The sequence below is a fragment of the Amblyomma maculatum genome, chromosome 1, assembly GCF_055883805.1.
Source record: "Amblyomma maculatum isolate TAMU_Amacu chromosome 1, ASM5588380v1, whole genome shotgun sequence".
Classification (NCBI taxonomy): Eukaryota; Metazoa; Arthropoda; class Arachnida; order Ixodida; family Ixodidae; genus Amblyomma; species Amblyomma maculatum.
The window spans coordinates 377,827,275-377,853,630 of NC_139344.1; the positions used below are offsets into that span (position 1 = coordinate 377,827,275).

The following is a 26,356-nucleotide window of genomic DNA, read 5'->3' on the forward strand; positions in this document are numbered from 1 at the left end:
CGTTGTTTGGACAATAGTAAAACGACAGCGTTTAAAGTCACGTTGACAATAAATTACATTGGCGTGCGTTGACGGCAGTGGTGTGGGCATTGCTGCTGAAAAAATGAGACGGAAGATTCTGTTGCCTCATCGTAGATATGCACGCAGAAGGAAAGTATTGCTTCGTTTTGCTATGATTGGTCAGGACTTGCCATGTTTCCATAGTATTTAAAGGGTGCTAATGCCTTGGGGCAACCTTAATTAATGGTATTAATTGTAATATGACCAAGCCACTCGAAGCACAGCGTAAAAGACTGGAAGCCTATCATGTGCAAAAGTAAGCTACTGAGAAATTGCGCTTTATTCTAATACAGTGGCACTCTTGGTTTCGCCACTGGTTCGAAACGCACCAGCATCGAACATTTGCTCGAAGGAGACTGCACCGTCGCCTCGGAGAAATTCAATAGTACTGGTACTCATGCATCTATGGTAGGTGGCAGGTGACATAGCCTTGCACTGATTGGTCGGAGAGTTGTGCGACGTCGGCAGACCAGTTGACCTGATCTAGATGGCAGGAACTACCAACTCGCGTTGCTCCTTTGAGATGGGAAGGTGAAATGAGGGTTGAACCCACTGGGGCACTTGGATCTTGAGTCAGACACGCTGCCCCTAGGCCACGCAAGCACGTGTGTAAGGATTGGTGAAAACGGGGCTTTATAATCCTCTGGTGAATTTCAAATGATATGGTGGCCTGCGGCTTTATATGCGAATGAGTCCCAGATGGCGCAAACCGCCGGCCCAATATTGGTACTACACAGGTAATGCATTGGTTTAATGTTGGCCCAGTGTTTGTCAGCACTGTACCAACGTTGGTTCAATCGAATTTGCTGGTTCAATTGATGACGCCGAGCCAGCCTCGAGTGCGAACACCTGGGTTCCGATTCCTCTTCATCCGGCCACCATAACGTGAAATCCCGGCACCGAACCAGATTTAACGAAACGTGTTCTTCGTTCTCTGGCGCTTCCGCGTATGTCGCCACGGTATCACACTTTTACGCTTAGGACATCGGTCGACGTTAAAAGTCTGTTTTAATTCTTTCACTGCTTTGCGGCGCCATCTCATCGTATTTTCTCTCTTAAGCAGTCTGTTGTGTACACGCTCAGGGTCCACTCGAACACGCTGCTTCTAAATTCTTGTAAGGGTAACGTCTCCTCAATGCCCTGTATGCTTTTGTATCGTTCTCAATTTGATTGCTGTAATCGTCACATCTGAGTAAGCCGAGCAACGAAACCTAGTGAAACGAGGCTTAGGAAACGTGTTGTGGAAAGGTAGCCGCTCTGCGAGTTAAACGTCAAAGCTGAATACTGCTCGGCCTTGTCGAGAATTTATCATGCCCCTAGACATTTTATGCTTATATCTACTCTCGATTACGGCAGGGCCAGTAATTTTTTTTTATTCTTGTCAGCTGCTTTTGCTGTAATCCCATCCTTCAAATATATAATGATGAAAAATACGTTCTAAAACTGCATTGAAACCAATATGTTCAGTATTCGAATTCATGATGTCATGCGTAAAAAAGTCACCGAAATACACATAAGTGAGCAGAAATATAAAAAACAATTGTGTTTCTTTAAGAAATTTTCTTCAGTCATATTTTTAATAGTTCGCCAAAACCATTTAGGCATTAAAAAAACCGAGAAACGTTTTGAGGAAGAAAATATCTACCGCTTTCGTGTGCAAAGAAGGGTTGACAGCGCTTTACTAACGGACTGAGTAAAGAACACATAACAGACGACGACACAGACACTCTGTCACATCTCGTGCCTGTGTCGTCGTCTTTTAAGTGTTCTTTATTCTGTCTGTGTGGTTAAGCGCTGTCAACCGTGAACCATCACCAACTATCCGGACATATTGTCCTATCCGGATGCAAAGTTTCCTTGTGCTTGGCAGAGATTGTAGTACAGAAATGGTGAGTCACCGTTTTTGGTACGTGTCGATGTACTGTAACGGAAACGTTTCTTAGTAAGTTAAAAATGTGAAATGGCCCCACAGAGGCAATCACATAAATGCGGAACGGTTTCACCGAAGTTGTATTTTATATCGGAATCCACGCTGATGGCAAACGAATGAGACTCACTTCAAAAGCGAGTAACCTTTAGTATCTCTTTCGTTCCGCGCGAAATTAAAATTAGTTCCGTTATGCCTTTACCTAAGCATCAAAAGAATTTGAAAGGCATACGCCGGAACATTCACTCAAAGCCAGCGGTGTTACTCCCGGTAATTACGGCGACACAAATGAATGACCTAGCAGTGACAGCCTACCCCGAGTAATCATTGCTGTAAGAAAATGTACGCTTTCGTCGTTAGCTTCGTGTCATGAATATATACAGCGGGTGATTCCATGTGTTCCTGTAGAGGGACGTTTCAATTATTTTTTCAATTAATCATGTTCAAGGAGAAAAAGTTCACCCCGCCTCATCTAGCTGTAGAACTGGGCGTTGCTAAATTAAGCATTAGTTCCCTATGACACGTGCCAAGAGGTGCCTCAGTCACCAGTCACTACTTTTAAAAGAGAAAACAAATAAATGACTAATCGTGGCAGGGAGCAGCTTTTCATATGGATAATTATTTTTATAGCCAAAAATATTTTCCACTCCTTATTAGCACTGGTCACCACATTGTGGCGATTTCGTTAATATTATTAAGCTACAATTTTTGGAGCATTATCGCAGGCGAAATGTCTACAAAAATACTGGAGAACTACGTAAGCGAACTGATGCCGCCTAAATAATATAGTTCATTTCTAGTTTCAACAGCAACAGCATCTGTGTCGGTATTGTATGACTTTCTCTCCTCTGCATACACGAACCGTCTTTGTTTGATCATTCTGCATATTCTGCACAAAAACGTGCATTCAGTGTATTTTCATAAGCGAATCAACAATGCTTTCAGATCTGACTGGCTGACTATCAGCTAGTAATATTTTTGCCTCACAATTTTTTCTTTGTCTCGCAGTTTATTCATTACCATAGTCCTGCCTTTTCGCTACCATGCAATTCAATTGGCTTTATAAATATCTGCAATTAACCCTACGCAAGAAGACAATTGTCGTTACCTGCATCATATTAGTGTTTTTTTTTTTTGTTTCATGCATAGTTTCTTCGAAACAGGGATCTAAGATCGCCTTCTTGCAATTTACAACAGCTCGAGAAGCGCACTTCTACTTCACCTTCTCCTTTTCCTCTTTCTGGTATTGCTGAAGAGTCTATTCAGAGCGACTGATTATTTCCTTTTGTCATACACTAAACTTCTGCCAATATGAAATACCTTTTTACGTGCCTAAGAATGCCATTACTTAAAATTCACATGTGTTGCTCACTTTATGTCTGCGCACAGGTAGAAAAAATATGCTGCGATAAGGGCAATGTAGTACGAAGAAATAAATGTAGCAACGTAGCCCATGGTATTTAGTATTAAATTCAAAGTCATGCCGTAAAATGTGATATACATATTTTTCGTCGTGTCCCTCTTGCTCATTTATTAGCTCGAGCATTCAAATAATAACGGCATTTTAAACACTGTGCTTCTATTTAGCACGTAGAAGAGAGAATGAATGTAACGATACCACTACATATGTCGAGGGAATGCACCCGAGATAGATGTGCTGAGCTTTATTTCACTATGCATAGGCGAAAGATTTCGTTTGGCCCAAAGTCTTAAAGCCAGCAAAAGCGCCGAGTTGGAAAAGTATACTACTGCTTCAAAACACATTTCGGCTCTTGCCAAGCTGTGGCCATCAATGTTATCAATTTATAGTTTTTTTCATTATCAGAATTGTTTAGCTCGCATGACAGCCTTTCTTATCTCGCTGAATTAGAGACACTTAAAAGAGATAGGCTTTAAAACGAACTGCTGTTAATGTCGACCTTCTGAATATAGCTAGGGTTCAGTGCCCGTAATGCATACCTTGGCGAGATGCATATATAAACACAGATTTCTCCTAGTAATAAAAACACGCTGGTGATAATTTGTAAACTTCGTTTAATACAAGTGTAGTTGGTTAGCTAGAATACCCCACTCGCCTACTATTTGCCGGTAAAAAATGTTACCTTGTGACCGCAATGTAAACAACCGAAGGCGGGCACAGTCGTCTTGATCCAAGTAACTACATCTCGGCCTAAGCACCAGGATCTCCGATGCTATTTGCATAAGATTACACAAATTAGATTTCATGTTTTGGCTGCCGAGTTCGTGTTTAAATTCTACCCAACAGTTCAATGCATGGAGATGCGTATAGAGCGCGGCCAGTGCACGATAAAGATCCCCACGGTGGTTGAGATTTCCGGCGTCCTCCCTGGCGGTGTCCTCCTTGGCTGTGTCCTCCTTGGCTGTGTCCTCCTTGGCTGTGTGCTCCTTGGCGATGTCCTCTTTGGCGGTGTCCTCCTTGGCAGTGTCCTCCTTGGCAGTGTCCTCCTTGGCTGTGTCCTCATGAACTGACTCACTTTGGGACTTTAAGCCATTTAAACCAAACTAAGGCTTAACTTCAGAATTACGTTACTCGAGCAATCCACCGCCTTCTTGTATCATAAAAGGGTAGACGCAAATTAGGCTGCTCGAAAAAGCTCATTTATGGCAATGGCGATTCCTCTCCTTTTCATCAAATTGTTTCTTTTTAAGCAAAAGCTTTACTACGCCCTTCAGTGGCTCGGTCGGAGGATTTTTCATGTGGCCTTGTTGTTGATAATGTCCTCCTTCAAATTGATGGCACATACCCACACAGGGGGATCGGTCAACATTTGGGGTGCAGAAATATTAGATATTGAGATGTATAATTACATCTCCAAAATAATGAAATTATTGCTAGGGAAGAGAGAAGGAACGTAAAATATTAAAAAGGAAAATAGAAAAGAGAATTCACAATGCACGCAGGAGGAGAACACTGAGATTTACATCTACAGATAAAAAAAATTGAAAGTATATTAGCAAGGCAGACGTGTAGATTATATTAAGATGTTTTGACTAGTTCTAAAAACAGACCTGTGGCTGTACACAAGCATGGCCATACCCGTCTAGCGGTGCGCGGCCTCCGCTCCATCCGCTTCTTCTTCAAACGTGTCTTGCGTACAGCCGTCCGCGCTCGCGTCTTCTACATCGCGCGCCTGATTCTTCTTCAAACACCTGGAAACATTCATTTGTACCTGTGCACATCTCCACAACTTTACAACATTGCATGACAAACTGTCAGACATACTTACAGTCCAGACATACTTACAGTCTCTTGCCAACTCTTTCCCTCCATCGCCACTGCTGGCCATCTGACTCGCCTTCTGGCACCTCTCCTTTCAAAATACCATCTACATTTTAGTCTCTTGTAGGCTGTGGTAACCTTGAGGTTCGCAGAATTCTATGGAGAAGTCGGGCGCTTTCACTTTGTCTACTTTAGTTTAGCCGTTTTAAGCCTTTATTTTTTTCTTTATTGCCCCACTTCGAACCAAGCGAACTAAGATTTGCTAGATCGGACGTTATGTTAGAACTTCCAGCCATCAATAATTATGTACTTATACCTCGCTCGTGTCAGTGGAAATATGTGTTTGCTCAAGCGCGAGCTCCCTTTGCTTCTATTCATTTTATATTCTACGCTGAAGTACATGCGGCTGAGTATCCACGTAACACACGTTTGTAAGAGTACTTCGGCTCAAAGTGTCGAAGCCGTGTTTACAAATTCTACATGTTTACAAATTCTACGGCTAACTTTTGTGAACTACAAGGGAAGCAATGTATGATATAAGAAGCACTGTAGAAATTCTGCCTCTCTGAGTACAATACTGTTATCCTTTGCAACTTTAGAACAATTTAAAACAATTATCAAGAAACTGGTGCTGAACCAGTCAAAATAAGAAATGACAATCTCCACTTGTCTTAAAAATGGTCCATTGTCGTGAATAGTTTTTATTATATATATTGGTGTTATCCACGGTCTCGGACAGAGCCAGGAAGGAGGGCTTCTTTTAGCTCTAGCATTCACCAACAATATATGCTACATTGTTTACTTACTCTTTCCTACTAGGGAAGAAAAAAAGTAACTAGCAGTCGTTGTAGAAAGAAAGGGATTAAAAAAAACGAAGCAAAAGCTACAGATATCAAGCAGTGTTTTGCTTAAAACAAAGGTATACATTTACAGGTACGCTACGAAATTCTTTCAGGAGAGAGTGTCATGTAAGTATTAAAATTGTAGCAAGAGAAATGACCACATATCGGAAGCAGGTGACTGCTGATGCCATAATCAGGCCGGCTTTACCTTTTACAGTTTTACCATTTCGTACAATGACCATTATCACATTGAAAGATTGTAGGTTAGTGATGACATTTCTGTTTCCTTTAAACATGAACACGTCGTCGCAATCTCGTCTCTCTTAATATCCTCATAACCAAGCTTTAGCGTACCGACTTCCGTGCCTATTGATTTTCTGACAACGTGGGAGGTCAGAAACCTCCAAAGCGTAAGTACAAAACTTGAAGCCATTTTCGTATTCCAGGCCAACTGAGCAAACTGCTTGCACGGGACACTCTGATCTTTCTGTACGCCATTAATAACCGACCTCAATTAGAACGGGAGTTTAGCGCATGCAAGCGGAAGACGTAATAGCCTTGAACCGACTGTGATTAGTAATAAGCTGTTTCGCTTTTGACCAGAACCTTTTTTCCCTTGGATTCATTGGTTGGTTCTGCACGTCTAACGGTGGGGAGCCAGTGGTGGTGTATTTTATATACGAACTACTCCACATTCATTTATGCTCGAAGTTCAGAGGAGCTAGAGACATCGAGTGACGAGCTTTCTTTTATATCTTGCTCTCCGCCGGCCCCATATATTACATAGATGACATATTCATCGTAATGAGAATACGTGAAAAAATAATGGCAAAAGCCTGTGAGATGCGATTGCAAACATGAAATTAAACCATTGGGTGTCACTTTCGTATTAAATGAACGTTGGCCGTAACGTGTTCTACTGATTCATTTTAGTCTGCATGCCGCAGAAATTACTGCACCTGGCCCTCTTATCGTACTTCTGTTGCCCATGATAGTTACGATTCTCCAGTCCGTTTTCCAGCTATCTATTTGGATATGCAGTTTGACGCACCGTGTTGCTCAGCAGGATACTCTGTTCACAGATAGCCACAGGCCAGAATAGAGAGCTGAGAACTGCGTTGTTTTGCTCATGTTTTTAGTGCACGTTCCTTAAGCGTATAAATACCGCCACTTCATGGCATCTCCTTTTATCAGTGTCATCAACACTTACAGCTTTGTTATGATGATTGGGGACTAAGTGTTTGCAAAATTCTGAGTTAAGTGGTTCGTTGTTGCCTTGTCTTCTTAGAGCAGAAAGTCATAATTCATGTGTCAGCGTCAAATTTGTTCAGCGTTCGACCTTGAGCTTCCGGAGTGCAGGTGTGACTGTGAAGTCATACCACGTAATTCGATGAAGGCGCTGCTTCGCGCGGTCGCTGGCCTCCGCCATTGTGATTGTACTGTATTTGAACACGTGCAGTGGCAATCAATGTTCCTTGTTTACTACTAACGTGCTACTTGCCTGAATCTTGTAGAAATGACCTATAGTCTTTATCGTCTACGGCGACATAATGCCAAGCAAAGAACATACATCGCAGTGCGTTTTGCAGTGCTTCTGCCCTAAAATAAACTACAACAAAACAAATCCGCCACCAGTTCGAGCTCGGAGCGCTCATTTACGCTGAAGAAGTGAGATCGATGAGAACCACTGCAACTTGTGCCTCTTGATTTGGCTTGGCTCTTTTTCGCGGCAGAGAACGGTCATTTTAATCAGATCTGACTCAATTATGCGAGCATCGGGTGTTATTATTTTATTGTACGAAAAGGACCATCCATTACCACGCCCTGCCTCGAATTGCTGCACGATCAGACAACCTGCGTGATTTGAGCCGCCTTTACGTTGAAGAAAGCGAAGCAACATTTGTGACTGAAAACAAAATTGGCCAGGCGACTTCCAATGGTATTTAGCAATGACACTACGTGCTAATGAGTACAATTAAGGAGCAAACTCAATTTTCTCTTGCATACGCATCCCGGATTTAGCTCTTAAATACATAAGTGCTTTCCAACTATTTCATCACATATCAGTAGACCCTTATGCCGAAGGGCATATTTGTGACAAAAAAAAAAATCAGGTTCAAACAACTCTGATTTTTAGTAAATACGACTACACCCACTTACCACCGCTCTAATAACTTCATCAGTGGACACTCATTAATCGCAATTATTCCCAAGAATAAAGATGCATCCAGCACACTGAACACGCGAGGGCGTCATCCACCGGCCAAGTGGAATAATGGAATAAATTACCATCAGTTAGCGAAAAGTCCTCGGCTCAATACCCTATCGCAAAGCATCCGACGACGGTATAATCAGATAAATACCAGGTATGGTCGCGGAAATATACATCCCAACTACTGCCATGCTGGAAGTGGAGAAAGCAGCACGTTAGGCATTGAGTAGCGAGCCCTGATAACGCCACGTATACATGCACAACGAAAATAAACCTCGGACTGCGAGCGGTGGGCAAACTGGACAATCTCTGGAACTACGCCAGTTTTGCAATTATTTTGTCTTTGCCGCCGCGCCTCTGATTCACTCTCGGTGGTCACGTGGTAAAGCGACACTATGAGTGTTCCATGCCCTTTCGGGAGCCACTGCTGCTCTGTTATGAAGAAATAACTGCGCAACTTGCTTCGCTTCGCTCTGCATAACGTTTTTAAAAACAGTGGTAAAGGACTGTGAACTAACAAATGGGCCCGGTGTTTGCGCCTTCGAGTGCGGCAGGAATCTCGGAAGGCGTTTTTTTTGCTATTCCACGTGGCCCGAGCAATTGTAAGCGACTAGCGTTTACGCCGCATTTATAAAACGGGACAAGGCCACACTTACTTGCAACGCACAATTCGGGAAAGGAGGTGTTTGATTACAGCTTCTGCTTTATGGCGATCTACATTGGTATATGTGGTTATTCGTAAAGTCGCTTATAGATCGATGCAGAACTGTACGTAAGTTTCACAGGGCCGATTGCGGCTAGTTTCATCGATTTTTTTTTGCAGGATGCGCGGACTCAAGTCAAGGTGATGAATAAATATGGTCCAATTTTATTGCTGACACAGTTCATCATTTCTTGCTTTCTTTTCTCTTCTCTTCCATCCTTCACTTTCCTTTATTTCTCTGTTCTCTAGAAACAGAAGAGTTCTTTTTCGTTTTCATTTCTATTTTCTCTCTTATTCATTTCCCTTCCTGTTCACTTTCCTAGCTCACCTCGTTAATTTTTCACTTCGTCTGTCTTTTCTTTACATTATATCCCCTCCCTTAGTTTTGCCGCTGCTATCTTTTATACTTTTCTCTTCTTCCTTTCCCTGCCTTCCCTCCTGCCTCGCTTCCTTCTGGGCTTCATTTATTTTAGAACACTTACTCTTAAAACCCGCTTTCACAGTATCTATAGTCTTGTATATTCCTCTGTTTTTTTGAGGAGCCATCGTACCAACGCTTTTAATTATAATTGCAATGCTTGCGATGAAAGCACTAGAATTTATGCTGCAGGTGCTTAGATATGACAAATGGGCTGTAATACGAACGCTCATCTCGGCAAAGCAGTTCATAAAACTTTTCGAGGACCTTTCTTATGTAATTTCGCGTCGCCAAGCGACACTTGAGAACTTGGCAAACTTTTTTGACATTTATCGCCTGAAAGCCTCTTCCCTACGCAACCTAAGCATATTCTTTCACTGCCCGAAACGCCCCTTCCAGACGCAGCATTATCCCTGCCTTTTTTGCGCCATCACAGGGGAGTTGCAACACGACTATACTGTAAGCATGAGATACGACACTGTCTGCAGGGTCCTCTTTTCATTACAAACTAGAGACAAATAAGCGCCGCGAACGACTGCTCAGAGCTTAGGTTGCATAATGCGTCCCATAGTCTTAAATCACCTATCGCTAGGCTGTCGTAATCCTCCAAGTGCAGCTGCATTTTCTTCCACAACCTCGTGTTTTATGAAGTGTCGGCGGTGAAGCGTGCCGGACAGGAAATCCCATTAACGGCTTCTTGCAAGCCGTAGTGAAATATACCTCGTAAGCGAGCAGCTAGAATCGAGTGCATGTGCTATTATCCTTCGTGATCCTTGCTTATCGTTTTGTGTGCGGATAGTCAGACGCCGAACCATATATGCGAACTGCCGAATCCCTCCCACGCATCTCCTGGACGATCGGTGAATAAAGTATAACCCATAGAATCCCGTCCTGATTTATAAACGGCCTGAACGACGTCGCAACAACGATCCTTATGGCTACGGAGGCATCGATAGAGCCGACGAGACGAGTGGATGTTGTTAACCAGAATGAGGGAGAGAGTCAGAGAGAGACAGAAAAGACGTAAAATTTGCGACGTGACTCTAAAAGCGCGCAAGGTTGCGCTGCTCGTTAAGAATTTATTGAGGCATCAGCAGCGCGCGACAATTAATTAGGGTTGTCAATTCTCCCGTTTTCTCCGACCCCACCTTTCTTTTTGGCCGCCTAGCTACGTTTTTCGACGTGAAAGTTCCAGACGGTGTTCTTGGCTTGTGCCCATTGGCAGGTCGTTAGCTTTGACAACCGACAGGAAAGTTATGAGCTCCGCGCTCGAGATTCGTGGATTTGCTCAGGGTTGAAGAAACAAATAGCTTCATCTTCCCGAGCACTACTACAGATTGTCATGACGCTGGAATTCCATTGTGGAACGCACCATTCACTCGCTTCATCAAAAGCAGGCTAATATAGGATTTATGATTTGCCTTTTATTCTTACTTATTCACGTGAGACGACGTGCGTAGAGCGCTTATTTAATTATACTCTTGAGAGACGAACAGATGGGTGATCACCGCTCTACTCAGTCCCATTAGGCCAAGTAAATCATCCTGCGAGACTGCATTACATCATCATCATCCTCATGCGAAAGACTGCATTACAAATCTTGGAAAACTTCTTACGCCACACTGCCTATCCGTCCCTGGCACTAAACATTATGGAGCTCCTCACATCTGCCCAGCTGCAAGGCCACATGATAATGTTTCAATGGATCCCTGCCCACTGCGGGCTCCATGGGAATGAACAGGCCGATGTTGAAGCGAAAAGAGCACTCATCAATGGCCTCAAAACAGCTGTGCCTTTTTCAAGAGGTGACACGATGTGCCTTCTTACGAGTTGTATGAATAATTCTACAGCAGCTTACTGGGCCCAGCCAGACGCCCGACACATTCGTCTAAGAAGGCTCGATCAAACATTAAAATTTTATCTTCCGCATGATATTCCGCGTAATCAGGCATGCTTACTACATCGTTTAAACGTGGTTTTCACGCACAAGTACTTACATTTAATTGGACAGATGGACTCGCCGGAATGTTCAACTTGTGGCATCCCAGATAGTGTGGACCATATATTATTGGTGTGCCCAGAGTATGCGCGCGAAATAAGTGTGCTAGCCGCTTCCTTGAGGCGTTTAGACAAGAGGCCTCTGTCGGAGGAACTACTACTGGGCGCTTGGCAGGACAAGGGGACGGGTGTCCAGGCAGTGCGTGCTCTTGCTTTGCCGTTTTTTGGGCGCCATCGGACTTGATTCGCGCTTGTAAAACAAGCTACTGTGTTTGTATATGTAATTCATATGCCTTCTCCCACATTGTCACCCATCATGACCTTCTTTCTTCTTTCCTTCCCCTTCCCCAGTGCAGAGTAGCAGGCCAGATTTGAATTATTCCGGCCAACCTCTCTGCCTTTTCCGTTCAATAAATCCATCTATCTATCTACCTGCGAAACAAACATTGATGTCTCTGTATGCGGTGGCAACAATCGTTTCTTGTGGTTTCAGTGAATCAAGAACGAATAACGACAGCGGATGCAAAACACTACCAAGCAGCGTGTGCTCGGGAATGATTTTTGATCAGGAATACAAGAAAGAATTTAGAAGCGAGCCATAAGGCGATGCGTGCAACGCACTCGGCCACATCAAAACTCGTGCACGTATCCTAGCATGAAGCGGTACAGCATTGAGGAGCGAGTCAGTGCAGGTGACAGTTGACATTTGGGATGTGTAGGCAAGACCACTGCGACGTTGTCTCGTCGTGTATTGCTCCAACGAATCTAAAAAAATGCAAATAGCAGAATGCGAACTTGTCTTACTGTTAGACGTTCCTTTGTACTCATTGAAGCACGTGAGACTGATTGGCCGATCCCGGAGTCAGTAATACTGCACTGTACTGATTAATGGAAAACGAATCTTGATTGAGGGGTGTATGCAATAGACTTCAGGTGTGAACAGTTTATTTCCTTAGATTGCACGCTTATTTGTATGCCCAGTGCACGCTGCCATCGTTAGAAACTTAGTGGCTTTATAAGTGAGCATCAGCTGGCTCAGAACAGGAAATTCCTCAACTAAAATAAGAAGCATAGGTGCCTTTTCTTTTGCCTTTGTAACCTTACATGTACTGATTAGCACTGAGTGGCAGATACTACATTGTTTGAAATGTTATCTGACATATATAGAAAAAACTCGTATTTGTCCAAACCCTACAGAGGTACCTGTAACCGTGCCATAGGAAAAGCACGCCTGAATCGACATTCAGAGGTCTAGGATGGCTCGATTGCCTCCTCACCCTTCCATCTCAAAGGAGCTATAGCCTAGTTAGCAATTACTATCATGTCAGCCATGTGTATAGCTCCATAACATCATACAGCCCGCCGTCTAATCGGTACTCGGTCATGCAACCTGAGAATGAGGCACCACCTCCCAGAAGCATTGCAATTTTTGCGTTCACAACACCAACGCTGACAATGCCGGCAACGCTGTTGTGAAACGTTTCAGAAAATGAGGTCTTGAATGCTGGCGTCATAAACAATGTTACGCTGGCTCGAGCTACAAGAAAAGAGGAAACATTCTAAATAAACATCGAATTAGAGTTTATATGCAGCGAAGGTGTAGTGTCCCCTGAGTGGCATCAGGAAAAATATGTTATTGCTTCTAAATTGATATTGCAGTGACATTGAATCAAGAATTTCTGTATCTTGGAAAGCTCCCTGCCAACTATGTCGCGTCTCAAGTTGTGCGAATACCGATATCAGATTCGTTACGTGTTTTTGGGTTTTCTGCTTTCGATAACACCCCACATACACACTTTCAATACGTTCCACTATCAGCTGAAAGAAATAAGCGATGCATATAAAAAAGAAGCGTGCCGTAAAGGGATGTTTTAGAACAAAACAAAAAATTCGGCCTCCTTGAATGTTTCTAATACGCAGCGCACTCCCGCGGAAGACAACGAAGGTAGTGTTGGCTTCCTACAGCCCTTTGATTCTGAGTGGCTTAACTTCTCATTTTGAAAGCACTTGAGTCAACGCAGCTGTTTGGATGCCATTGAAGTTCTAGTAATGAATCGAGTTGAATATAATAGAGTAGTAGCATCAACCGGATTTTATTACAGTTTATTTATAATAAATGTGCCTGTAATGAAAGGCCGCTATTAAAGCAACCGGTTAGAATTTTCTTTTAATTGCTATAGGGGGCGCGAAACAAAGCAGGCTTTTAGAACAGCTGAATTTAACTGACGAATCCTGTAGAACAAGTCTTGCGAGATAGTAAGGCTGAAAAAGCTAACTATTGGAAACTAATACACTCTAGTTTCACTAAGTTCCCCAGTCGTTCGTTGCGATGTTATTTTTATTTCCGGACTCTCATTTCGAGGCTGTGCGCCTTCTGGCCACCGCCAGTAAATTCCATTGCTGTAAGGAAGCCGCAGCAGAATGTTTGCTCTGCCACCTTTTGTTGGAAGTGCCAGACGTATCTGAAGCAGTCCCCAGCAACTCTTTCCTGCCATCGTCTCGAGTAAACAGAAGCAAGAGTTGACAATGTATTCGTGTTTTGCGATGTCGGCACTGTTTCGTTGTAATGCTTCTTTTTGTTCTTGGGAAAAGCTGGCAGCGGCCTTGCGTAAAATTTAAATCCTGTGTTTGGTGAATATAAGTCGAAGCTGCGTTTTGGTTATGAAAAAAGTAGATGGGGGGAAAGGGGGCATTAGTTTTTTTTCCATATACGTGGGCAGTGCGTCTCTCCAAAGAAGCTACGTTCTTATGAAGTCTTTAGGTCCCAATAGCGTCATTGATGCAGTTTGCATGACTATTTTATTCAGAGTCATGGATTTTAGTACTTTTTCTTTTGCCCAGTAGAGCTGCAGAACACAAAGAAATTTTAGACAGCAAGGTGGTGACAATCGTCGCCCACTTTTGGCAGCGGGCGGAGGAGACGTATCTCGCAAATATAACCCGCAAAATCGTTTAAACAGCCATATGCAGGTTGCCGGAGCTCTATCAACGCGGGAGTCGATATTTTCAACAATCGATACTTGCAATTCTCCCGTTTTACTATAACAGCTGGACTCGTTGTCCGGAAAAATTCACGAGGCAAGGTTTAAAGTGGACTGGCGCGACGGGGGTTATTACCCTGGTGACCATCCGGAGACACATCGGGTTCTAACCACCAGGAGGAGTGCGTAAGAAGCACAGCGTGAGGCAAATAGTCATACGCAGTGTAAATTCAGAACCGGGGACCACAGTTGAACAGTGTGCGGCAACTGACGTTATACCACAGCGCGCAGCAGCATCTTCGCTATGGTCGATTCGGAGAAAGCAGGTCAAGCTCTCGCCGTGAATACCCTTGTCATAGACAGTGTCCTGTTGTACGTGCTTACGTGCGTGATACCGATTGAAGCTAGTTGCGGACAGGGCATAGTCGGCGGGTGAAGGCTGCGAATGAACGCTAACGGTGTGATCGACACAGAGAGAAGGCGGCCTTGATTAATGCTCACAGACCTTAGACAATCCTCGAAACGATTTGGACATGAAGCGTTTAAGGGATCTCGTTGAATAATGCAGAAATGAAGAGTGACTTGCATTCTTTTGAGCACACAGATGGGGCGCGCCGCCAGTGAGTGTCCTCGCTATACGCCTCCGGAGCTAACTGACTGACATGCTGTTTTTTCGCAGGATGCAATGTTGTGTTATTTCATTTCGTCGACAGGTCCCACCTTGTGAGTCGCCATCTCCTCTCAGCGGCCGGGCCCGGGATGTCTCTATTGGTGTAATCATCCGACACCCTCCGTCAGCCTTTGGGCATGTGGGCATCTGTGGGAGTCCGCGCCGACAAGGTACCATTTTTCGATGTTGTAAATAGTTCAAGCGCAGCGCACGCACTAGCAACAACCACCACGCCGCCACACGTTCCAGTCGGCATAGCGCAGATCTCTAAGCACTTCTAATCCAATTATGCCTCAAACAGAGTTGTTAAGCGGGATTCGATGGGAATGGGTTCATGAGCTGAATTGGGCTGGTCAGTTTTGCTTGGGGCTTTGCGTGATATGGGGTGAGAGCGGTCGGGTTCGGGGGAATATAAATTAGCAGTAAGGATAGTGGGAGGGTATCTTTTACGGGTGAGTGTGCTCGCTCGAAATTTTACGGTAGAAATACAAGGTGTTGAAGCAAGTAAATAGTGCTGAAACATGTGAACTTTTTTTATTGAACGACAGGGTATTTGCCCAACAAGGATGATGTCTAATACCAAATGCTGGCTTTGGTGGTTTGGAGAAACCACTCTGTTAATTGTTAACGTAAAATCAAAAAGCGTACATTCATTTCATGTTCACTTTTAGGCTTATCTTAGGTTAAGCGGCTACCGAAGCTGCTACTTAATAACCGGAAAGGCTTCAAGTTCCTGCTTTTGTGTTTTGAAAATTCGAGGATTTAGGAGCAAGAAAATATCTTCTACATCCTATCTCCCAAGGTCATTTTTTAATAACGAGTGACGTCGACCACAGATACAGTGTACTAGATTAATCTAGTACACTATAATACAGGTGCGACGCGAAGAGTCGAGACTCCTTGTTCTTGTTCTTCGCACATATGCTTCTTTTGGTCGAATTATATTGGCTGTGAGGCTTTCCTCTTTATGACGGGTGCACAATCTAGCCGAGTCTGCCCTGCAGTAGCATCAATGCCACCAGCATCAATTTTATTGATAATTTTTTTATAGTTTTGAAGGCGGCGTTTTTGTTTATACAGTCCATTCGTCCCGCTTTTTTACATATCACTGTCGACCTCATCACCTCATTGCGTGTGGCTTGTAGCTCCTTGTTCAGTTTTTTTTTTCGCGCAGCTGCCAAATTAGATCGCTAGGAAGATTCGCAGCTGCGCGGGCTCGCTCGGCTCCGCCGCTGTAGTCCAGCGTGGTTTGGAGAGGGTATAAAAGTTGCTGTGGTTTAGCTCTGGTTAACCCTATTTGAATTGCGAAAGCAACTGGTCATAGCTACGCTTGTGGCCAAACTAAGAGTCAGATGCATAAGTTCACTGAACTGTTAGAACAATTTTATGCCACAGCCGGTCGCATAGAGAACACAGTGGCGTTGAAAATCTCCAGTGGCCAACTCGTGCTAGCCCAGTGTTTATGCAGAGTCGGCGCGCCGACCACTTTCGACGTCTCCAGGCTCAACAATTAAACCGGCAAAAGCCCTCTTCCTTCTTTTCTCGAAATCTGCAGCGCGCTTTTCATCCGTTTCTTCTGTTCACGCCGTCTCCTGAGGGTTTCGTTGCGCCTGCCATTTGTGGCTACGGCATACGAGTGTGGAGCATAAGCTTTGGCTGGGGGCGACAGAGCGTTGCATCGAACATAACATTGAACGCATCATATTTCCCCGGCGTTTTAGGTGGTGGTGGTAAAGGCGTTTATTGCATATGAGGGACACTTAAGCTCCGCCTTTAAGGGTATGACGCGATAGCGTAGGCTACCACTCCACATATAGAGCCCCGCTTTGAACGTGCCTTAATGGCTTAGGGGGGTAACGTGAATACCAGGGTCTTAGAAGCCTGAATTGGACACAACCGTCCCATGTGAAACGAGAGACCAAAGTTGGCAGCTCCTGCCATTTGCGGCTACCGCATATGGGCATGCGAGCATACGCGACGAGCCGAGATGGCTGGCCTAGTGTTGCATTCGCAACAATTGTTGATTTTATCCGCGTTTTCCGCCTACTGCACAGTAATACCACGTGACTAGGAGAGGGTATAATAACAGCTGCTTATCTCTTGTCTTGTCCTGCAGATTTGCTTTGGATGATGTGCTCCCTGGACCACTTGCGTCATTTCAAATCATTCAACAGAGATTTCGCTCTGCATATCTATGTTTAAAAGCGTTAAATCTTACCAATATCTCCCTATTAAAGTATTTTCATCAATTATGTGAAGTTGTTTCCACTGAGAAGTGTAATTACTATTTTTGATAGCATTGCCTGGCACTGAAGATGAATGAAATTTTTTCAACTAGAACAATGCGTTGGCAGTGCGAAGTTAGTCAGCGAAGATTTGGTTTAATGTAAATCGTTGTGCCCTAAAGTCAAACTCCTACGAAGTTGCGTCTTGTCTACAGATGTTGTCAGCAAGACTTTTTTTTTGTTATTCATTTATTTGTTTCCTCGCGTTTTGATTCTATCATTTGGTGCTCACCAAAATTCAGCTTAATGCTTCTGATGCCTCTGAGCGCAAGTGGGATGTCAACACGTCCCCCCACCTCCCCTTCCCCCAAAAAAATAAAAAAGAGAAAGAAGACACACGCATCGGGACATTGAAAACGTTACGTCTAGAAACGACGATCGCGATCGAGTAAGAAAACTTTCTCGGCGTCACTTGCTCTGAGGGCGGCGGCTGTATTCGTTGTTTTCCAGTTCTTGAAGCCAAAATGATTGATGACGCCAAGCTGAGCGAGCCAGAAAAAGCGGGTCACGTCGCGTTCCCCCTGCGAGCCTCTTTTTCTTTCTCTTGTTCCCGCGAGACGGCAGTGCCATTTCTGCGAATACTGCTGCTGGCTGCTGGCTGGTATACGCGACGTCGGGCGCAGAAGGACACGGTGTGCCTTCCATCAACGCCGAAGCCAGCGGAGCGACGAATGAGCGAGTGCCGATTGTCCTCGCGTTTTTCTACGCCGAAAGTTGTCAGTGTGACCCATAAGCAGTCAACTCGGCAAAATGGGTTCAGAATGAGTTCCATGCTGCCACCTTTCACTGCGTTTCCGGTACGAATGAGGTCGCCTTGCGAATAATGTGGAGTACTGGAAGGGCATATTTGTACCATGGTCAGGTTAAATAAAGAAACCTTTGATCAGTATAGCATCTTCCAACAATAAGCCGATAAGAATTTTCTCCTCCCGTGACCTTTAGTTCATGATTTCTCTTCTCCGCCTGACTGCCTGGAGAATCTGGCTGGGCTGAGACCATCTGGGTACCCGATCGGTCTTCGTGAACCAGGATTTAAAGATCACCGTCCTCGTCACTGTGTTTGACAGGTGATAAGCGTTCATAGTCGCGTAATGGTATGGCAGGTATGAGTGATGTGTATCAGTACTACCTTCTCGATGTAAACCTGTGGCTTTTCAAGAGATCTCTGGAAACAGTAACATGAGTGGAAATATTAGAGCTATCGGCGTAGAGTTGACGTCGCTTGTTTGTGAAGCTTAATCGGCAATGTGCAATATTTTAGGGATTGAACCATTTTCCTATAGCGAACGAAACAGCGCTCATGTGCGTGTGCTTGTGAAATTGTTTTTATATTGTGCTTTCTGTCGCGGATTGTGGCGGTATAGCAAACGCAGAAGCGTAACGGTTGTTGAAAAAACGCGATCTAATCTCAATTGCACAAATTATCTGGCAATAGTTTTCGCATACACTTATGCGTACCTTGTCACAGTAATTGGTTACGTTTAAAAACTTGGTGTAGCCTGAAGATGTCCGCTATTCTTTCAAGGACTAGTATGTACCCCTCCCAAAGCCACGACGTAAGCGTAGCGTCGCTGCTGTGGTGCAGACATTTCGCTGATGAGTCTAGTCGTAAGAGCTCAAGGCGAAGAAAAAGAGCTTTACAGCTGACGTAGGCAGAATAACTAAATAATCATTGCGAAACAAGATGCAATCAAAAGTGTTGACAAGAGCGTTGAACCCAGTTTTTTACACCAAGACACGGAAATACAAACTGAATATTTAGTGCAAAAGATTACGACAGTGAAAGGACAAAACAGGGGCGCAGAAGAAGCATCGTAAACTTTGAAATGCTACTTCATCTGATAAAAATAATAGATAATTAGTTTTCGTTTGCATGGAGCTCTGGTAAAGTTTGCTTTTGTGCGGTAAGGTATTTTGTACAACGAACGGCCACTTGAAAGAAGGTTAGGGCTTTGGGTACTAACAAATATATTGAACTAAATTAAACGAAGCCAAGCACAAATAATATGGCCAACAGCTTTTTTCTAGGGGTATCTCAAACAGTTGCAGCCGAAAGCACCAGCTCACAAAGTATAGGCTTTTGGAAAACATTTTAACTAGTGTAATCGGCATTTCTAACGTCGGCCTCTATTTCAATGAACTGATACTATTTACGCTGTCTAATTTTTCGCCCCGTAGCACGCCATCGGATGCAATAAATGGTGAACTGCAAGTTCATCCCTAATTAAAAAAAAAAATTCTGATGCCAAGTCATATATTGACTTACGATGGAACAATGATATGCCTCTAAATTCTACACCTACCACAGTTACTAATTCGATAGATATTTCGGCAGCTAATCCCGAGAATGCGGATTTGATCACGGCAGTAGCTGCCGCTGTGCAAGTGACGACAAGATTTCGGACATTTTTGCTGCGGGAAGTTGGTGTTGTTTCTACTTTCCTATCTTATTATCCGATACCATGTTAACGGACGAGGTAGAAGTTGCATGCGTAGAGCTAATACCAAGGAAAAATTAAACCCTCCATACCACCGCCCCAGTTTCTGTCTCCGTATCTTCTGCAACGAGTCTGATAAAATTCCAAATGTCTGATCGATTTGCTGAGGCTGATTACTGAACGAAAGATGTCTCAGAGCTGCACGCTGCTTTGCAAGTGCTGTCGCGATGTTTTATGCTACGCTAAACGAACGCATCTTGCAGACAATATTCTGCGCGCAGTTTTGTTTGGTTATAGCCCGTAGGCTTAAATGTCCGGTGCTGTTCTCGAACGTCAACATCTGCAACCTTTCTCCCATTGCTATAAGCATAATCGAAGTCATCGATACGCAAGGTGAGCGAAACAGCCGTTACTACATAAACAACATCGAAGCTGTTGCTTCTCAAGAACGAGATCAAACTTTTCTAGCAGACACGAAAAGTTTTCCCCAAAGCAAGGCGCAAATAAGGCAATGTTCCTGTGGACGTAATCGATAGTTGTGATCTCTAAAAAAAGGAAACAAAATTGTTTTGGCTGACTGATGTATTTTTGATGTCCGATCGAAGCTACGCGGACACATCAGGCTAGCTTGGCTGTATTTCCTATTGATACTCTGCCTCGTTTTAGCGTTTTGCTGTTTGCCCCTAAAATACCCCTGTCCTTTCGTGCGTGCGAGTTTTTACCCGACTGGGGTTCTTTCTAAGCGAAGAACAATTCCGCACACGTGTTCTCATACCTCCGCGTACAATGAGCCTCCCCCGCGATCTAACCTGCGCAGAGGAGGTTGCTCTTAGGATGCTTTGAGTTGGGGTTCCCCTTACACCTGTAGTGACTCAAAACTGACCTCAGTTTCGAGATATGTATCCCCACCTTGGATTACCCATCTGCAAGTTCCGAGATGCTGAAGCCGATGCCGATCTGACACATGGTGGCACTTGGTTTCTCCACTCACAATTCGTCGTCATATGCTGCTCGGATGCTGAAACCGCTTCATCGTTCGCTCCTGCACTTAAATACATCAGCTAATTTTTCTTAATTTATTTTACCACACACTTTATCTATCATAACATATCATTTTGTGCCCCAAGCAAATAAAAACCTCCAACAACTCTTCTCTTTATGGCCTTGTACTCCATCGGCTCAATAAAAGCTTTCGTCAGCTTTGTACCTAGCACGTCAAGCACGTCGAACATTCCTGCATCTTTTCAAGAATTTCCTCTGCTGCCTTTGTTAGAGCCGTTACCAAGCGATTAAGAATGTGGCACTAACAGCCATGTTCTTGAAGAATATTACAAGCCTTATTTTTACTGCTCATCAGCAACATTAATTCTTGGTAATTTATCACAGAGGCGCTGAACACATTTAAATTGGCATACGCCCAAGCAAAAGGAAGGACATTCAAATAGCAGACCGCAAAAAAAAAAAGAAAAAGAAATCGTTTTTTTTTTCGATTATGACAGTTCATTCGGTCACTGGGAGACGAGGTTTCGTGTCCTCGTCGTGGACGTACACACCACGATAACCAACGTGCCCAACGATATCTGGGAAGTAGATTTATGGATTCGTGAGGACGTGAATCACCACAATGAGCTTAGTAATTTCTTGAGACGTGTCTATCGAAGCCTGAAAAATACTTATCTTTGCAAGTCATTACTGATTGATTCCTGCCTGTGGTTTTACCTGTCTTCTGATTCGAGCTTCTGTCTATCCTACTTATCGTCCACTTTGTTTATGACAAAATCTAAGCCTTTCCGTTTACGCATATATTTCACTGGCGAATATTTCTTTCACTATGTGCGGCTATACTCCGGAGTGGTGTCTGGCAACGCCCACATGTATTTCAGGGTGGCCGTTATAAATATGTACATGATTTGCGGTAAGGCACAATGGCCCAGTCGTGCGATAATAGTATGATGCATTGAGCTGAAGTAATTAGGTTTGGCTTGCTTCACTCTAAGAGCTGAGCTGCTAAGTTTGAGTGATTCGACGACATGTTCAGGCAGTAAAAGACGATATAGTTGTCACATTCTTCTGTCTGGCGAAAGCTGATGTTCTACCGGAAGAAAGCTACACGTGCCTGGGAAAGCAAAGCTGAAATCGCGTGTCGCACAGTGCGACTAGACAGCGTTAGTCACCCAACAGTAGCGCCTGTAAAGCGTGCTTCTTTGCTATACAGTAGTCATAAAGGTGAAGCAAACTTGCAACAGACTGGAAAGGTTTTATTACACCAGTTGCAAAATACATAGTATAAATGAACAGAAAGAGCGTTTGAATGCGCGAACACACACACACACACGCACACACACACACACACACACACACACACACACACACACACACACACACACACACACACACACACACACACACACACACACACACACACACACACACACACACACACACACACACACACACACACACACACACACACACACACACACACACACACACACACACACACACACACACACACACACACACACACTTGTATGCAGTCGCGCACACTCACACACACATGCATACGAAAAGCACACGCACTCAAAGACACACACACGCACACACACAGAATGGACAAACATACATACACAAATAAGCGCACACGCCAAGTGCCATATGGGCTATGAGGGCTGTAGGTGGATGACTGTGAAGTTGCTTAGTCAACCTTGGTTTTGTTTTTTAATCGACGCTGAACTTGGACATCACGCAAGTCGTTTCCCAGTTCGGCCCTATTGAAATGTGGTTACCACCGCTGAGGTCCAAATCTGCTATATCGGAATAGATTGCCGAATGCGAAAGCCCTCGATGCACTCGTCGTTTACAAAAAAAAAAGAAATATGTATTTTGGCAACACGTTCTTGCCATTTCCGCACTCGAACCACTCATGCGTACAGTCTAGACAGCGACTAGACAGCAGTCACCCAACAGTAGGCGCCTGTAAAGCGTGCTTCTTTGCTATATGGTAGTTGTAAAGGTGAAGCAAACTTGCAACAGAGTGGAAAGGTTTCATTACACCAGTTGCAGAAGGCATAGTTTAAATGAACAGAAAGAGCGTTTTAATGCGCGAACACACACACACACACACACACACACACACACACACACACACACACACACACACACACACACACACACACACACACACACACACACACACACACACACACACACACACACACACACACACACACACACACACACACACACACACACACACACACACACACACACACACACACACACACACACACACACACACACACACACACACACACACACACACACACACACACACACACACACACACACACACACACACACACACGCACACGCGCGCACGCACACACACACGCACGCACAGGCACATGTATGCAGTCGCGCACACTCACACACATGCATACGAAAAGCACACGCACTCAAAGACACACACACGCACACACACAGAGAAGACAAACATACATACACAAATATGCGCGCACGCGAAGTGCCATATTGGCTATGAGGGCTGCAGTTACTTAGTCAACCTTGTTTTTGTTTTTTACCCGACGCTGAACTTGGACATCACGCAAGTCATTTCCCAGTTCGGCCCTATTGAAATGTGATTACCACCGCTGAGGCCCAAATCTGCTACATCAGAATAGATTGCCGAATGAGAAAGCCCTCGATGCACTCGTCGTTTACAAAAAAAAAAATGTATTTTGGCAACACATTCTTGCTATTTCCGCACTCGAGCCACTGATGCGTACAGTCTGTCTCATTGAGTAACGTTAAAGCTTTGAGTTTATCGATGACGCTGTCCGTACCGCTCACATCATTGTATTATTATGCGACCGTTAACTTAGATCCGTTCTCATCAGTGGGCTTGTCTAATTATCTAGAAACTTTCCTTTGGTGCGCAACATTTCTTTTCTGCATATATTCAATCTCAAAGCGCTTGAACATCTCGTAAATTTTGCTCACCCTTTTGCGACAGCTTGAACTCCGTCCTATTGTCCGGCTTCTGATCATGTTTCGCATGAAGCTGACTAAATGGCAGGGAACAATGAAAACAAAAGTTCGATGTCTACGGCACGAAAATGTGCACAGCAAGACATGACGCGGTCCCGAAAGCAGTTTCAACAACACGCCAAGCACCAACCGCGCTCGGAAGACAACAGCGAAACTAACTTGCAAAAGTGAGAAGACCTGTAATGGCGCCCACACTATTGCTCACACTGGTGCGGCCGGGTACCCACCGGGTTTTCAATGGGTACAAGATTTCCCCCGGCCTGGTGCTCGGCTCATTGCGGGGAAATGCTTGGGAAAGGGGTCATAGGACCGAATCGGTGGCCCTATGGTAGAGCATCCGCCTCGCATTTGGGAGGTACCTGGTTCGATACCTGGTGCCTTCGGTTACCTACCGGTTTTTCAATGGGTACAAGCTTTCCCCCGGCCTGGTGCTCGGCTCTTCTGGGGTGAAATGCTTGGGAAATGGGGCCACATATTAGGCTATTGCTGCGGGAGGCAGACGTATTGTTGTCCGATGGCGTAACGGATCACTGCCACATCGGCGCAACTATTTGGGCCATGACCCCTAAGAGGAGCGTAGCTCGCCAAACAGTATCCCCCGACCTTACATGGAATTACCCAAGCCGAGTCACTTCCCAAGATCTACGTCCCGCAAAATGGCGGACACCCACACCGGGGACAGCTCTTGTACCAGTTTACGTCTGGTCATCGTCGAGCTGCGTTACGAATCCCGACAGTTCTCCCACCGCGCGTGGCGCACTTGTCAACTACGGCCACCGCGTTGGTCGTGTTGTGGGTCGCACCCACATGCTCGGGCAGGTGGGATCACAACACCCGTGGTGCACTTCCATGACGTGCGCCCCTGCCAGACGCCTTCGCGCCCCCGACTTCGGTAACTCTTCGTGCTGGGCTCCACGCGAGAGCCCGATTCTACGAAGCTTTGGTAAGCGTCTTGGTTTGGTCGCCGGCCCCATTGCAAACTCTTTAGGACCTACCGCCTACGTACCGGAAGCACGAGTGGAGGCTTCATGCCCCCCCCCCCCCCCCCCCCCTATGGTCTCACAGCGGTACTACTGACAGACTCTCAAAAGGTGCTTGCACCAGTTGCGCTTTCGCTTCGTTTTCACTCGCTTAGCTTACTGGGATGCCCGCAGGCCTCAGCGTTTCCCAGGATGTTCCTGGCTTTCGCCGGAGAAGTGAAGACAGCGCCCCCAAGCCTCCTCGTGGGCTGGGTTATACAGGGTTGCCCCTACCCCTGATGACTTTAGTCAGCGGAGATTCCCCTGTGTCGTCCTGCGGCGGCACAGCTCATCCATGGACTGCACCGGCGGGTGAACAGACTCTTATTTGCCGCTACAAGGAGTGGTCATCTCCAACTCCAGCGGCTTCCATTCTTGGATCATAGGAAGTCCGGAGCTCCCCAGCCTTATCCCTAGTCCCGTTACTTGACAGGGTACATCATCGGTTAAGGCTGTCATTTTCGATGGGCTCCACCGTAGCGGTTCATAAGCCCTAGAATCTACCCCACCTTGACGGGATAGACTTTCTCAGAGTGCACAAGGCTCCGAGGTTCCAGTCGGCCGTCTGAGCATTCACCGGCGTGGCCTTTCTCGATTACAGGAGCACGCCATTGCTCCCAGCCTTATTCCTCCGGGCTTCATCGCCAATGGTTGCACCCCTCTCGGTTACAGGAGGACGCAGACCCTCCCAGGGACCAACCAAAAGTCAATCCACTCATCATCAAAATAACTGTCTTAGTTTGCCCGATGACAAATAATTCCACCAGGCTGACCTGTCCCTCTTCGTCAGGTCGCAGCTGAGTCCTCTCTGCTTCCGCGGAGGGCTCTCGGGTGTCTGCTCACCCGTGTTGTAGTCCCGCTCGAGCTACCCAGAGGCTTGGGTTTGCGGGCCCTCGCCAGACATGGGACTGGCTATGGGAGGAAACTTATGCAACACACTTCCGTCCCAAAAGTATCACAATATGCCTACCAGGACCATTGTATGTACAACCTTTATAAAAGTTTACAGCCCAGGAGGTCTACTTCTATGTGGCTCGTAATGCATTCCCAGGTTGCATACTTGCTGAAGGCAAGAAGATTTGTCGTCCTATACCCGCTCCAATGACTAGACCTTCTACAATTATTACAGAAGTCATATCATACGGTTTAAAAGCAAACCCTCTGGGCTGTACACTTCTGATAAATGCTGTACGTTATCAATTAAGCCCACACAGGCACGTCCACATGAGTTTGTTAAAGTGATACTTTACATGTGGGGTGATGCCCTCCGCTATCGTGTCATACCTTAAAGACGGAGCATATTGTTCCCGTATTATTAAATACTTTCCAAACACTTACTGCATAAAAAATATGCTGTTCCACCTGTTCTGAATTAGGCCTGGGAGATATTCCCTACTACTTTTGTTTTATTGTCGATTTTCATAAAAAAATAAACGTGTTACAATAACAGCTGTGCATGACCATCCTGAGTCAAACAGCTGATATTGCTTAGGCACAAAACAAACAAACAAACAT

At 45.0% G+C, this 26,356-nt stretch overlaps 1 long non-coding RNA gene across 1 annotated transcript in view; it reads left to right on the forward strand.

Annotated features, from left to right (window-relative positions):
- Positions 1 to 15,216, forward strand: part of LOC146208331 (uncharacterized) — a 131,817-nt gene extending 116,601 nt beyond the window's left edge. Inside the window, exon 3 of the long non-coding RNA XR_014703372.1 lies at positions 15,096 to 15,216. This is a non-coding gene — a long non-coding RNA (uncharacterized LOC146208331). The remainder of the gene's footprint in view (positions 1 to 15,095) is intronic.
- The last annotated feature ends 11,140 nt before the right edge of the window (positions 15,217 to 26,356 follow it).